Genomic DNA, 17,495 nt, shown 5'->3' on the forward strand with positions numbered 1-17,495 from the left:
CTTCACATTGGAAGGAGATGCAAAGAGATTGCAGCAAGGCTGACCCCACTCTAGGAAGATCTGCTCTGCTACTGAAGGATTCAGAGACCACTCATTAGGCATCAGTATAATCTGACTTAATCTGTCTGCTAGAATGTTGGACCATCCCAGAATGTGCATTGCTGTCAGAAAGTGACCGGTGGAGATTGCCCATTCCCAAACTCTCAGAACCTCACAACAAAGGGTAAGATCTGGTCTCTCCCTGTTTGTTGACACCAAAGACCACTGACGTCTGTTTGAATTGCAATGGTTCCCAGAGGAAGAAAGGCATGAAGGGCCTGCAATGCCAAAAGGACCGCCCTCATCTCCAGAACTTTTATATGCAAACTGGTCTCAATTGTTGGGAGGGTGGCCTAATGGTTAAGGTGTTTGCCTTATAAACACAAGGTGCAGGGTTTGAGTCTCACAAGGGATAATTGGCTAGGCTTACAATGCCTAGCAAGGGCAGTTAGCTTAGTACTAACCTATGAACCTATGAACTAATAGAGGACCACAGGCCTTGGACTGTCCTGCCTGAACAATGCCTGCCCACCCAAGTTGGGAGGCATCCGTGGTCACTGTGGCTTAGACAGGGGGTGGAACAAAAGGTCGTCCCTCCAGAATTTCTGGAGAATGCATCCACTAATGAAGGGACAACCTGCAAACTTGACTGAGGTGTATAGGATGTGACAACGGAAGATCCAATAGAGATCATTGCACCGCTAGAGTCCACTGTAGTACTCGCATGTGTAATTGGGCACACAGAAGAAGCATTATGGTTGCTGCCATAGAATCTAGGGCCTCCAAAACTGATAATGCCATGGGAAGGTGAGAACGGTAGATGAAGGCAACATGCATCCTTAGGTTTCAAACTCTCTCTGTAGTCAGGAAGATTTTTGTCTGTAGTGTGTCTATCCATGCCCCTATGTAGTCTATCACCTGGACAAGATTCAGAAGAGATTTGTATGCATTGAGTGTAATCCCTAAGTGGAGTGCAAGCTTTAGGAAATAACCTCTGGTCCAGTATAGTAGATGTTTGGTGAGAGCAATAAGGAGCCAATCATCCAGGTAAGGGTAGACCTGAATCCTCTGAAACCGCAGGTGAGCCGCTACTACTGCCATCACTTTGGTGATCACCCTGGGGGCTGTGATGAGACCAAAGGGTAGGTCTCAAAATTGATAATAATTGAGTCCTAGCCATAAGCGGAGGAACCTCCTGGAGCTTCTGTGCATCTTTATGTCATAGTAAGCATCCTGAAGGTCAAACAAGCACATTACTCTCTTGCAGGTACGGCATGATGGACTGTAAAGTGACCATCTGGAACTTTTCTTGGCAACTGACAGGTTCAGAGTAGATAGGTCCAGAATGGGCCTTAAGTCCCCCATTTTCTTTGGCACCAAAAAAAAAACCTGGAGTAGATGCCCGATCCAGACTGATCTGGGGGACAGGTTTGATGGTTTGTTTCTCTAGCAGCTTGGAAATTTCTACTGCTGCTGTCTCCCTTTGCATGGGTGGTATGTCTGGGAGGTGTTTGAGAGGTTTTGGAGGAACCACAAATGGGACTGAGTATCCTCTGGAAATTATTGGAACCACCCAAAGGTCTGATGTTATGGACTCCCATGCCATCAGGTGTAACAACAACTGACCCCCAACTGCCTCTAGAGTAGAGCAGTCGGGCATCCCCTCAGGGTTGCTGCACGGGCCAGTCCAAGAATGGTTCTTGAGACCCAAAATTCATCAAACCCCCTCTGACTCTTTGTCGGCATCTATCCTGTCCCCTCTGCATCTGGGGGAAAAAGAGCCCTGAGTGTCCCGGGAATACTGAGACTTCCAGAACCACATCTTCTTTTGCCCTCGCTGATTCCGGGAAAAGGATCTTTGAAGGTTCAAGAAGCGGATTCCAATGGCAGACAGGGTCTTCCCATCTTTCTCACTCTGGACCAAGGTGTCTCGGACAGTCTTAAGAAAAAGGGTAGAACCGTCATAAGGGGTGTTCGCAAAAGAGGCCTTGAAGGGTTCCGTGAACTGACATAATCTGAGCCAGGTGTTATGCCTCATGGACATGCCTGACCCAGCTGCCCTAGCCGCCCCCTCAGTAGCATGTGAGAGAAGTCGCATGGACATGTTGGAAACTGCTGTCAAAGTGGCCATCCTCATGGACAACATGTCTCTGTCCTCCTGCGACATGGACTTTGGGGCAGACTCAGCCAGTTCCTTAACCAGGTCGTGCTGTAGTCTAGTAACATGGGCCAGATAGTTCAGCACCCTGATGGAAAAGGTCAATGATGCATAAACCCACTTCTCTAGGCAGTCCATCATCCTAGACACTTGGTTAGGGGCATGAACCAAGGAACTCTCCAGGGCTAGTTCCTTTTTTGTGGCTGCTGCTACCACCATAGCATCTACAGGGCACCCTATATTCCATGCTGGTCTGTCTGAGGGGGGCTCAAAATTTTGTCTGGGAATTTGGGGATTGGTTCTATGGTGCCTGGCTCCTTCCAAGCCCATGAGGTGACCAAGTCCACCAGGGGATCTGCAGGAGGGGACACTCAAGAAGTAGATGGGCCCATGCCAAAAGCTTCCAGGAACACGGATTCATCAGAGGAAGGTTTTGGGGAGGACCAACCTCCCCGCTGGCATAGGATGTCCATGATGTTTCCAAAGGAGACATCCTTGGGAGGAGATCTGGGGGAGCCTTTCCTGTCATCCAAATCCATGTCCTCGATGAGGGACTCGGGGAAGTCCAAATGCCTCCTCTTGCACATATGCTTGAAAGGTACATCTCCGGCAGAGCTCTCTTGGGGGAACTCGCAAGTCACTTGTTTCTCAGGTGGAACTGCCTGGGGCTCCTCGAGCATGGGCTGTCCCACAGGTAAAATGATGGGATTTGCACACAAAGCAGAGGGAGCCAGGGCGGAGTTCAAAGAAATAGTCAAGGGCCTCAATCCAGTAGAGAGAACTCTTTCTACCATGTTGAACACCAAGGGAAAATGAGCTTCCTGGGCCACCAGTAAGGGAACCGCTCTCTGTGGATCCGACGCAAAATCAGAGCCAGGCCTGAAGTGGACAGAGCTCTGAGGGGGGAAACTTGGCCTGACAACGTCAGAGCCGATGGAAAAAGTTCCACTCCCTTGGATCTGACCCCCAGGCTTCAGCTCTGAGCACCACTCAGATCTGAACTGGACAGATCTGACACACTTGAGGCAGCTGCCGGCATCGAGGAGACAGGTACCATCAGCGCCAGCCCCCTGACTAAGGCCATCCTTGGATCCATATACTCCGAACCTGGAGGTCAGATTGGAGAAGGAGAAATTGGAGTGAAGAAAGGAAATGAGCCACTGCCCCAGAGGGAGAGGGGTCCCACAAGACTCCCATCTGGATTTGTTTGTGAATGAACCTCCCCATCATTTTATCCATGTCAACTTCGGAAAGGCTGTGGGTTGACCATGATGAGGCCACGGACTCCGACCTGGCGGGTCAAGAAACCGAAGCCCTAGATGGTGGTCATGGCTCCTCCGGCTCTGGGGAAAATCTGGGAGATCAGAGCTGAATGGAGTCACGTGCCTAGATTGACTCTTGGCAGGAGTTCCTGAAAGGTCCGGGGACCTCTTTCCTTACTCTGGCTGGTGCTCTCTCTCCTTCTCTCTGCCTTTTCTGCACTCTGCTTCTGCAGGCTTAGAAGTGGGAGGGTGAGTCCTCACCTGGGAAGGAGGAGAAGGAAGGACAAGAGAGGAAGGAGAGGTGGCCACAGCAACCACTGTGACCGAAGCAGTAGAGGAGGCAGCTGCCTCCATAGCAGGTAGAAGGCCTTTTAAGGCTAACTTGGCCCATTTGTCCTTAATGGCACATTGGTTGAAACCCACTCAGATAGTACATTCAGTATTTAAATGGGTTGCACTCAAACACATCACGCAAAGAGTGTGTCCATCAACGGGTGACAATTTGTGGCCACACTCAGTGCACCTCTTAAAGACTGGCTTAGGATCAGCCATGTCCTACACAAAGATTTTCAGAGAAATCTAACACACAGTCTAGAAAACAAAAGTATTTTCTGCACACACCCACTCACCACACTCTCAGAAGGCACACAGTACGCTAAGTGGGGGAGGGGAAGACAACTATATACTAAACTAACTAACTAACTAAAACTACACAAACAGCCTAAAACTTGATACACCAGCAAGGGGAGGAAGATAGGGAACCTACACTGACAAAACTACACTCACAAATACTCAAAAAACACTGAAATACCAAAACAACCCAACTCACAGACTCGGAGCTCAGAATCACAATGCTTATGGCTAGCCACTGCAAATGAGATCTGGGGGTTGGAAGGTAGTGGAGGTGTATTATGGGTAAAGGGAGGAGCTTGGAGCTCGGAGCAGATGCTAGTGAAATTGCTGACTCAGATTGGTTGAAGATCAAATGAAGTAAACTACTTCAGATTACAGATTAGAAGGGATGCCATCACCATTATGTGTAAATGAGTGTGTTCATGATTGAAAGTGTGTACAACAGTGGGTGGATCAAAACCCACCCCCTGAGAAAGTGTGACAAGCAGCTAGAATTTCCCCCAGCACATCTGCTCACTAAAGAATTTTGGCATGTCATCAATTACTTTTAAAACACCTACAGAATGTACACCTCACTGGATTTAAATGTCTATCTGCCTAACTCATATTTTCCTGTCATATGCACTAATTAACAATGTGTTAAAAGAACTTATACATCAACTGTCAGAAAGTACAGGTGAAGGAATGCAATCACCAATGATGAGTGTATATGTGTGCATGTGTTCATAATTTATAGGTTCATAGATAAATACTGTCAGTCTGCAGACTGTTACAAGCCTAGCCAAAACTCAGAGATCAGGATTAAACCTTGTCCCTTGTATCTGTGAGGTAAAGACCTTAAACATTATGCCAAACCCTCAATGAATATAGTCACAGTTAAAAGGGAGTGCAACACCTCAGGGCACAAATCTCTCCCCCTGTGAATGTGTGATAACCAGTTAGAATTTCTCACATCACTTCCATTCAATAAGTTATTCTTGCATATCACCAGTAGTTTTTTACACACTGATAGAACATACACTGGATTTGAGCTGTTGCCTGCCTAACTCACATGTCCTTCACTTGTGTACTAACTACTGATGTCACAGAAGATGTGCGACACTTGTTAGACAGCAAACATTCAAGGGGATAGCCTCATCAGTGTGTGTGAATGAATATGGCCATGGTTAAAAGAGAGGGATCAAACCCTCCACCTGTGAAAGTGTCACAACCTTTCCAATTGTGAAAGTATCACAACCAAAAGGAATTCCACACATCATATTTACTGAGTAAGCAACAGAACATATTATACACATTTATCAGTCAGTACGCATTCATATGGATTGTACGAGATTGCACATAATTCACTGACAATATGAACATCAGATCAGGAAAACATAAACCTATGGAACCTGATATAGTTAAAAGAATGTCTATTCACAGTTATGTCAATATTGCTTTCTGTTGTGCATTGAGGCTAACATAAATTTCAGTAGTCAGCATATGATCATTATAGATGACTGTCTTATTTTGCAGGTTTTGCCGTGGGTTATTAACTATCACTTATCATTTCCTAAACATGAATAGCAATGCTGCTCAATGCCTAGTGTCACTGAACAACCAGCATAGAAAGAATAATTTGTTTTACCACTAAAACTCTGTTCTCCATGTGTATGTGGTGTGATGAATGTGCTACTTCAGAGGACACGTCTTGGTCGGGAATGATATATATCTACCTAACAGTATTGCAAAGCACACACTACAGGAATGGAAATAACGGAGGAGTAAGTGATGTTCTCCATGTCAATGCTGTGTCAGGAAAACACACAAAGAAACTTGTACTATCTTGTGTCTGACAATTCATAAAGGAAGTCAAAAAGATGATGACATATGAAGTGAGCAGGATGGTGATGAGTGACAGGGACATGTATAACACACTGGGTACAAACCACGCACTTCTGAGTGATGTCTACCATATCAGTGTAGTACACAGTGCTGCTAATCAGTCTGTGTGTATATATTCATCACTGACAAATAGTTGTGTCTTGACATTTGCAGGATGATAGCAAGGCAATGAATACAAATAATTTCAATACTGCATTCATTGATATCAGTCTGCAAATATGGTTTTAGGTTTATCTGTTCGATAACAGACAGTTTTAGACTGAGAAGAAAAATATGAGACAATCAGTGACTTACAACACTGCAACACTGGAATGGCCATCTCATGTCATATAAACTTTGAGCTATGAAAGAAAATACAAATGGCTGAGACAACTGACATTATTTTTATTCTGTGATTATGACTTACTGATGTACACCGATGCCATGGTCAGTGGTATCACTGCTGGTAAAGTCTTAGTGCATGTGCAGGTCATTTTTTTTCATTTCTTCCATAAGACATGAAATAACAGTAGGATCTGCTGCTCCATTTAGACTGTGTTTGTCTGTGTCCATCCCATATCTTGCCGTCCTTGTACATGAACATCCATACTTGTTGTCTATGGTGTTCTCTGTATGTATGTGTGCTACTGCACCCTGTCCTGCTCCTTCCTTCTCTGCTTTGTCTTTCATATTTTTCTCTTTCTATAAAATAAAACATGGACCAACCCCCACAAAATAGAAGTTGTCCAGTCTCTCCCCATTCTTCACACTCCTGTATGTTGCCCTTCTCTGTGACCATCTGTGACCATTTGCTTACAGCTTATCCTCTTTTCTTACTTTCTTTTACACCATGTAGCTCCTCTTTCATGCATGGGAAAAATGTGAACACTATAACACTGTAACTGAAAAAACTGTGCAGTTACATAGTTTTCTGTATCACTTTGAGTGAAATGGCCAAGGGAGGGGCTAACAGCTCTGCTTAGCTAAATCATGTACTGGTTTATTTTTGGAGCTGTATTAATGAATGAGTTAACTTTTTTATTTGCTGTAAACCTGTGTAATGCATTGCATAAATGCACTATGGACTGAGTTTTGCACTTCTGTGTATGAGTTTTGCAGCATGACATTATCTGTTTGCAGTTTCACTGCACAGATGCCTCTACTTGCATAGTTACTGTGCTGGTGATTTACGTGCCCTTCAGCAAAGGAAGATCTGAAAAAGTACTGTCTGTTTCACTTTGAGTATTTAATGGCTTCATATGTTTACCACATAGAGCCACCTAACTGTCCATCCCTTGCAGAGAAATGCAGTGCCTTTCTATGAATCTTTACTCCAGACACCACATATAGCCAAGGGTGAGCTTTGAATACTTGACATAACACCTGTGAGGCAAAAGTCCCATCATTAAGTCATCGTGTTGCTTCTTAAAAATATATCAGCCATATAATATTCAAATTCTGTACAGCATAAAAAGTTAAAAAAGCCTCCATTTTCAACAATTACTTAAGTGAGTAGTTTCCAAACTGTTTTCTGTTAACATTGTATATAAAGGCATCATAGGGTTTTGCTGTATAAATAACACCAGGTGTGTCACATCTGGTCAATCATTTCTTCATGTATTTCTAGCATAAACTGAAAATGTACATAGCCTTTCAAGTAATTGTCAACATTTTACAAAAAAAATGTCCTTTAACATTTGTAAAGCTTGATGAAGTTATTCTGGACGTTTTATTTTTATTTTTTTTTTACTTTCATAGCAAATGCATATTAAGACATTTCTTGAAATGATTAATCTAAAATTTGCAATACTAAGCAGCTGTTAGTTATTTTCATTCATATTTCGGTTGATTAAGAGTATAGGCCAAAATATTTGCTACAGTCCTGACTAAAAAGATGGCCTGAAATACAAATGGTTTAAGTGGCTTTGATAGTTGATTTCCTTAATACTGTTTGGAATGTCTTTACTCAGTTCATGGAATTTGCATAATCTTTTGGTTTATGACACTTTGTCCTGAATGCAACACGTCTTTTGAAGCCTTCTTATCAGGACATCAAAATCATTTGATACATTCTCCTGCATAATACCTTTATTTACATAATGCATAGCAGCTGATGTGATTTCTTAAAACTGCATGTTTACAATGGCAGCTTGAAGTCATTGCCAATACAACCTCATCCAAAGGGATTTCATCACAACACCCTGCTGTACTGTTTCCCCAGTATTCTGTCAAGATACTCCAAATAACTCCAGATGTATTGCTCTTTCAGAAAAATATATTAAAGCAGTGTTTAAACAGAGTTTATTACTGACAAAATAATATAATCATAAAATATGGTAATCAACAACAGAAATGACGTAGCAAAGTCTGGCAATTCAATTTGTTCATAGGCTTAAAGTCCAGGGTTATACTGATGTAATATTAATAGAAGCAAGAAATGAAGTGTTTTCAGAAAATTCATATATTTTTCAAAATCAGATGAATATATTTAGTGGGTATGGTGAAGTCAAAGAGGTTTCTGAGAAAGCTGACAATTTACGTTGTATGCTAAATATTTAGAACAGTTTCTTAGAACAGTGAAAATAACATTGGTATATTTTAATGACTTAGGATAATGTGGAAAATAATTTTGCCAAAGTCTCCATTATTTTCCTGTTTCCGAGCACTTGATATAGGGGACATATTGTCATTTAAAATTCAATTGTCAGGTCCTTCGGTTTCTACAGGAATGCATGAATTTGTAGAATCATAATATCATAAAATTTACAAGGCAGCTGGGCCATGTGACCATTTACACCTTAACAGTGACTACCCTTAGACCTTATTTCCTTTTTCAAGGAGCAAAAGGCCTGTCATACCTGGAGTTAATGTATGAATATCCATCCTGTAGTCCAACTTCTTTTAAAGGAAGATAAGTGTGTCACATTGCTTGATCTGGACAGGTCGATTATTGCAGAGAAGGGATGGTTACAGTCTGACAAATCTGTCTTTCAACAATGGTTTGTTTACTTGCTGAAGCAGGTTCCGATACCTTATTCTAATGATCACAGTCCTGTTTGACTTGTGGAGAAATAAGAGGTTCTGGACTGCCAGATCTCTAATGGCCCAGAAAGTAAGGCACAAATCACCCCTAAGGAATTTGCAGAACAATAAATACAAGGACAAAGTCTTTTGCCTATATTGATAGATCAGGTTTCTGACTTCCATGATTATTTTCTGTCAGAATACTTTGGAGTCTCTCTATCTGCTTGATAAGTTTAGTAAGATACATACCGGGGAGGAGGGGGTATTCTATTATGGGCCTAATCAGTACAAAAAATAGAGATGTTCAGGATTTATTTGAACCCAGAGGAAATACACTTTGTGATCTACTTTGCCAGACAGAAGGATTTTCTAACCAATATTGCAACATGATAGTAAAATGAGAGGGATTTTTCTACCATGTTCCAAGGTATATTACAACAGTTTTCTTTCTGAGTGTAGTACTTTCCATACTATAAGCTGGAAGAAGGGTTTGTTTACTAAATTAAACAACACTGGATTTTTTTATCTTTTAGTTTTAACCCATTTTCTGTGCCCCAGGAATTACCAAGTGTAAGTTCACTTTGTATTTTCTCCATACCAGAAAGGGATTCAAGTATAACACCCAGTTTACAGTCATTAGCAAACATGGTTAACCAAAAATTCAGATGTTTGATGTAGTCATCATAGAAGTATATACCCAATAGTAAAAGTCCCAGCACAGAACCAGTTACTTTTATGCATTTTGAGGACAGGACTGCCACCTTCCTTATGTGGGTTGTAAATTTAAGTCAATTTGCTATCCATCAAGCTACATAGGGATTGATTTGGACAGCATTTAGCTTGTTGATAATGTTGTTGTGTTGTATAGTATCAAATGATTCGGTAAAGTCAAGGTATTCTGTATGGACAGTGTGACCAGTGGTCATGGCTTTTATTACCTCCTCAAAACATTTACCAGATTTATTAGATGGGACTATCCTTAACAAAGCCAGACTGCTGGGGGGGGGGCAAGTTTTTTTTTATATTTTTATTAGGTTCATTATGACCAATTCTATGCCTTGCAGATGAGGCTCAGCTTGTAGTTCATCTGCTTCTTAGATGCCAAAGCCAATGTCAAAGTCCTCTGTTTAACCAAGTTCATAGATAATTGCAAACCAGGGGCAGTAACTGAATCCCTACAAGATGAGAATACCCCATCAGGAAAGTCTAATATGGGCAAATGCTTGGTGCAAATGCCATGGCTTAAAACTCAGTAACAAGAAATGCATTATAGTAGCTTTTGTTGAGTGTGACACCCTGGGTAACTACACTATCAGTAAAACCCCTTAAAAGTTGATTCACTAGTTAGGGATCTTGGAACTTATGTACATAGTATCCTAACCTTCAAACAACATGTGTCCAAGGTGGTAAGAACGTCCTTCTATGTTGCTCAACTTATAAGCAAGGAGATAACATCTAGGTCCAGAGAGAGATCATCGTACCACTGTGTGTGACCCTTATCAGACCCAATATAGAGTATAATGCTTCCTTCAGTATGCACCTGACCAGACATGTGCAGCAACTGGAACTTTGTATCTTTACTCAATATCATACTGACTTCTGAAAGGCAACCTTTACCTGGCATGCAGATATCCCTGGACCCTTTTTTTATGAACCTTTTGCACACTCACAATACAAACAGCATTAGAACTACTAGATTGAAAGACCTAAATTTTGCTTGTGACATAAATTGGACAAGTTGGAGAGGCAGATATGTTTCTCAGAGAATTCCCATTCTCTGGAACAGGGTCTCCATCCATGTGAAGAAGAGTTTCTCCCTATCCTTATTTAGCTCAACTTGGACCAATGAATGGTAAGCAAAACTTCACTCTTGGTCTTGTTCCTATGTTTCTGATGGACAGAGGCAGTCAGTAAAATACTCCCAATAATTCAAATATATATTAAATTTATGGGTCAAATTTGGGTTCCATGGCTAGGCTTGTAAGGGCTCTAATGATCGTTAGCCTAGTATACACCTATGAACCTATCTGACATTTACATATGTATTTACACAAAGCATGTTTCTATAAATGGCAAATTTTTGATGATCAAACATTATTATAATTGTTTGAAAAGTTGTATTGTTTATGAACATGTCCATACTGGTACATCGGTCAAACCAAAACTTAAGTTAAAAAATGAGAATATGAGAACATTCTTCAGATACTAGGAAACATACTTTTGGGAATTCAGTAGAAGTACATGGTTATGAAGTACACTGTAGTTAAATGAGCTGTTTTAAGTTCTGCGTTCTTGTTCATGTACAGTTAGGTCACTAGGAGTAATAAAGATCTTTCTACCCATTCATAGGTTTTGTGTTTTGAAACAGGAATCCTTATAGTTTAGAGGAGCCCAACAGCATATGTGCTCTAAATGCTTGTAGCAAGACAGTATATTCATCATGGCTGATATGGTAGCACCTTTCCTGTTCACCTAGTCCTCTGGGCAAGCATACACAAGTGAATCTATGACATATGTGAACACATGGCTATACACTGACTACTGGGATTGCTAGGATGACCACTACAGACAAAGGGATACCATAATTACAGCATACTTTCCTCATAGGGACAGCTGGAAGGGTACATCGTATGATAGATACAGGGGCAGATATGTGTATACAGATCTACTTTTAATTCTTGAGTGGCTATAATGCTGAAACCAACAATACTGAGATGAAAATAATGAAAGATCACAACCGCAAAAGTTTAGAAGTTTGTACTTTAGAAGACCAAAGTACGGCTGTGTTTTTATATGAAGATAACAGTACAGTACAGATTGGGAAGCCTACCATTTCCCTCAATGTAGTGCGATCTTGAAGTTGGTATGTATAATTTGCAGGGAGTGTGGGGGGTGCAGCGGGCCTTACCCCCCCCCCCCATAAACATTATTATAGTTGTCTGTGTAAGTAATTTAGTTTACTTTTATGAAAGTGTTTCACTGTATGTAGTTTTAAGTCTAAAATGAGTGTATCTCTTTCAGGTTTTGTAGTATGTTAATTCTGCTTATGAGTTATGTTAGCTGCAGTGTCAGTATTTCCTGGTTTGCGAAGGTGGTTTATAAAGTAAAGTGAATACTTTTTTGAGATGGATTAATTTATTTTGTGTGATAAAGTTGTAAATGTTTGAAATGTTGAGCTTATAAGTAGGAAGGTAGATATAATTTTAGTCGATAGTTGTTTGGATATTTTGTGGATATACTTTTGTATTTTTTGTTTGAGTAGTGTTTTGGGTGTTGGTTGTGTGGAGTGATGTGTGTAAGGTTTTTTTAGATGTTTTGAGGTTCGATGTTGTGAGGTTCAACGTTGTTTATTTTCCTTGTTTTGATATGTCGGCATTTTCTTCTCGGTATAGCCGGTTTTGGCATTTTGGTAATTCGGGAATTAAAAATCGGTCTGTTTATAAATATAGCAAATATAGTTGCCAAATACTGGTACATATCTGCTTTCCAGAGGGCTTACCCACTTTGTTAGAACCTACTGGTATGAACAGGGTATACCATCATCAAGACTGCTAACATAAGGGGACACCTTGGTAAACTCCAGTTACACAGCCTTACCCTAATAGAGTGGGAGATACATGTGAAAGCGTAGGACTGTTGTAGGCACCACTATAGGTCATCATGTAGATTAACAAATTATCTTCTCACCCTATGTGGTGACATGCATGTACAAGGACACACTATCTTCATAGAGACTATCTCACTGCTAGTACAATCAATGTACAATGTACATATATAGGTGCGTATATTTGTGATGCTAGCCTTTCATACTGAGAATTTCAGTTTAACAGTGCAGATCCTTAGGAAGGCAGATAAAATCAGCTTATCACAAACATTCAGAGTACTGCATACCTTATCAGGGCTGCCTAAGGTTTCACATTTTACTGCTATTCCTTCTAATACTGTTGCACAAATATCCAATATAGCTTCCCAAAGCTGGATGTGTTACTATACACAGCAAATCAGTTCTATACCCAATTATGCACTACATAGGCAAATGAGGCCAGGGTGTATGAATGTCTATGAATCACTTAACTTTGTTGTCATACAATTTAAGCACAGCTTGCTCTTCATGCTTGCCATTGAGAGGCTGTGTCTGTGTGCTTTTGTTGTCAACCTGCTGGAGTACACGTGTTGCATTACAGGCCAGCAATATGCTGAACTTTCTACACACCAGAAATCATGTCATGATCATGTGTCACATTCTCCCATTATGTTTCTTATGAAACTGACATTTTCATATGAGATTTAAGAGAATGTCAACTTCTGCTAGTGGCAGTCTGAGAGTGTCTGAATGGTGCACAAAGAAAAGGAGCAATATCATGTTTGAACTCCTTCTGTGTCACTTTAATGAGTGTCTAACGGTCTACTCTAATGTTGCACAGGATCATGGGAAACACGTTAGTTGAGTCAAAGACCATTTAGCCTTGCCAATATCCACCCTCATGCCCTATCACCCTTCTGAAGAAGTCCAAAGCAGGTCACTCGCAGACTAACATTATGGGTACCCATCCAATCATCCAGAATTAATTGAAGGATGCTTGGGTGTCACTTTGTTTAACTTGCAGTAGAAATATGTTTGAGGATTGGAGTTGGTGTCAAGTAATAAATTTGACTCTCTTGTACAGTTTTTATATGCTAGTAGAGATTTATGTCCCTAGTTCTGGTATTAGTAGAACTATTTCACTTGTGAAGACACAAGAGAGCAGGGAAGAAGGGGTCCTTAATGAAATGGAAGTCATAGATCACCCCACAAGTGCCCTATAAGAAAATGAGTAGAGGAATAGAGATTCAAGCCTTTCTTATTAGCTCAGAGACATTAGGCCAATGATCTTCTTGATTAGAAACCTCTTGCACCTTTCCAGTTTTGTAATGTCTTCAGAAAAGTACATCCCAAAGGCTGCACTGTACTCAATAATTGGTCTAATTAGGACTGTATGCAAAGGGATGATGCCGTCTTTTGAACTGGATGATTTTCATTTTGATATTAGTTGCTAAATATAAGTATTTAACTACTGTTGCTACATGGTGGTTGAAGAAGAGGGAATTATTGACACATTCAAAACTGTTGATGCCTAGTATGATCTAACTGATGAGATATCTTCACCTATGATGAACAATATGACAGGGGAAAGATGCAGGCATTATTACAATGATCCATGTTGCAGCAGCTCTGATGTTCTCTGTGCCCCAAAAGCAGAAGTTAAGCAAAATCATCAGGGATTTGTATAGTCATGGATAATACTGTCATTTTTTTCTTGTGCTATGTTTGGAACTGTTCTTGCTACCAACAGGAGCTTGTGAATGCTGTCTTTGAAATTTGTGTGGATGCTACTATGTGGGTCTCCAGTGTCAGGTGGAGGTGGTAATGACACTTAATGTAATATGATAACTACATTTGATCTTCATTTCTGTGGGGACCTTTTATGGAGTGGTGTTCCAATACACAATCTCACTGTGCCTACACTGTACCTGGTTTTACCAGTGTTTAACTATGCAGTTTTCTTTTTTTTATTTCTTCAAGTGTGTTTGGGTTCTAATACTATGGTGGGAATGGACACCATTCCTAAGTCAGAAACAGAGTAGTCCAGATAAAATAATTTTAGCTAGCAGATCTAGGAGTTTGTCTTTCTCTATCTCAGATACCCTCTCTGTGAAAGGAATAAAGACACAGTGTTGAACGTTTAAGTATTTTATTGAGTTAAGTAGGTAGATGCTGAGTGAGTTGACCTATCAATAAATACAACGATAGAAAGACAGGCTCAACATTCCTTAGACAATTCCGTTACACTTTTATGTACCTTCCTCAGATCTGCCTGTGGGAGTTAGGTCTACATTCATGTGCTGATTCCTATAGCTGACAGTTGCAGTGTTAAAAAGGGTCATCTGAAATGGGTTAGATATTACTAAAGACCTGGAGTTGATAGTTATTTGGTGAAATAATATACCTCTGCTAGGCTGTTGGGGTTATGGCTTTAATCATCTTTATAAATATATATATATATATATATATATATATATATATATATATATATATATATATACTAGTCATGCTCTCATGTTCAGTAAAACTTATGGTGGTTCAATTTCCTAAGGTTCTGTATGCACTCAATAGAAAATGAGGTATTCAGACCTGGCACTTTTTCTGCTCTCAGTTGAATCTTCCATTCTAATTCCTTCTTCTCTAGTCTTTTTTTTTATTGCCATCCAGGTTTTCATAGTGGAGCCTGTCATTGACATGAAAAGCAAAGGTGTTGTGTTCAATGTTTTCTTTAGCGTGTTTGGCCATGGAGTTGGTAGAGGTATCTTGATGTTTGTCAGTGTAGTGATATGATATCCTGGTCTTCAACATGTTGCTAGACTTTCCTACATAAAATGTAGAGAGTTGCAAATACTGTAGCCTGTAGTCCGAGTTTTTTTCCGGTTGTTGGGAATAAAATAAATTATCTTAGTTGCTCATGAATCTGCAATAGTTGCAGAAAGGTAGGCTGCATTGATAGGTGCCTTTCCTAAGTTATAAGTGGACCATGACTCCATCCTAGTCAGAACTAATGGTGAAGCAATGTACACAGTCCTCCCAAGTGTTTACTGCATACAAGTAGTAACTGAAGCCTGCAACAAAGAGAGAGAAGCCCTGCCTGGGAAACTGAATCTATAGGAAAGCTGCTAAAACTTTTGCTTAACAATAACTTTTTTCAGTTTGAAGGTAAATATTTTAAACAAACCACAGGGATTGCAATGGGAGCAGCCATTGCCCCCAGCTTGGCTAACACCACACTAGGAAAATGGGAAGAGGAATATCATACAGCTTCCCCTTTAACCTTCAGATGGCCTGTTCTCTCTGCTTTATTGGTAACATCTTTATTATTTGGAATGGGATCCTGGACCCTCTTGAGAGTTTTCTGGAACACATCAACAATTCTGTGAGTTTCCTAAACTTTGCCACCACTAACAGCCTCCATACAATTAAGTTTTTGGACACTAAGATTAATAAAAATTTGGAAACAGGATTACTCATCAATAACTTGTACCAAAAACAAGGATTTTATTAACATGTATTGATGATCATGGTAGGCATTCAATGCCTGCAATAGTTTGTGAAGTATCAGAGATGGGAACAACGAACATTAGATACACCTCTCAAATTCAAAGTAAAAACAATCGAGACAAGAAAAGACAAGACAAAGCTAAAATTAATAGTGGGACACAATTAGGGACAGATTCTAATTATTTTTCCTACTTAATATTCTTATTCTTCTTATTAGTAGTAGTAGTAATTATTACTACTTACTCTAATTATTGATTAGAACATCATCAATGTAACACCTTTTGGACTGCCATGTATTTCTTGACAGATGTGAAGGATGAAATTCTAATGTGTGGAATTAATGACTGATTGTAAGGATCTGTGAATTACCAAGGCAACAGGGAACAGGTATAGGGTATGTCACCATTTTGTTTTGTTTGTGTGTGTGTGTGTGTGTGTGTGTGTGTGTGTGTGTGTGTGTGTGTGTGTGTGTGTGTAACAGAATGAAGGGGGTGCCAATACTAACTTTTTATAATGGTCACCAGTATTATCTACCATCTGATCTGTACTTGCAGTAATTAACAGTGATCCAGGGACATGCACATTAGTGAATAGTGAGGTCTTCAGAAGGTAATGTCTCTCAAATTTACATACCGTATTTTGGAAATAGGGCCTTTTTACCACAGGCCTTACCTAGAGCAGTGGTGTATTTTCTGATTCACAATGTTTGACTTTTGGCACCAAACAGAAATAAAAAGAGACACAAAGCTCTTTGCATAAATATGTCCACAACACCCACACAGAAAACACCATCTCTTTTAAATATCTGGGCATTTGCCTTGACCCCTCCCTTTACTTTTCTACCCACCTTGACTACATAAAGAAAATGATTAACTCTCTTCTATTTTGGGCCATTAAGATCTCTTCTATTCTTAATAAATTCTCCGGAGCAGACATAGACAAAGGCATTCTACTCTCACAGCATAAATATGGTTTCTCCCTCATAGCCTCAGCATGCAAAACAAACTTTGCAATAACCAATAGAATTTGTAGATTTGTTACCAAGTCCATTAAAAATGAACAGCACTGTAAAGCATTGTAAAAGGCAAAATGTCTCCCTGTTCAACAAAGGGTTGACCTTTTCCTAGGATCACATCTAGTCAAACTCCTAGTCAAGCAGACCATTTATCCCCTAAAATTTAAACTAGACAATCTTCTTCTTACAGCCCAAGAAGCCATAACAGCATCTTCCCTCATATTGCAAACCTGTAAGTAATCTTCATTGTACAGATGACTGCTTCTTTATACTAGTTCAAAACTGTCGGAAAGTATTCTCCCACAAATAAAAAGTAACTCACCTTACCAAAAATGTAGGATTCAATTAAAGGCCAGCCTCCTCTCATCACACAAAGGTCATTGCCTCTCATCCAGCCAAAAATTTCTTTTTTTA

Source organism: Protopterus annectens, chromosome 6.part0, assembly GCF_019279795.1.
Source record: "Protopterus annectens isolate FY-2018-M chromosome 6.part0, PAN1.0, whole genome shotgun sequence".
NCBI lineage: Eukaryota > Metazoa > Chordata > Ceratodontiformes > Protopteridae > Protopterus > Protopterus annectens.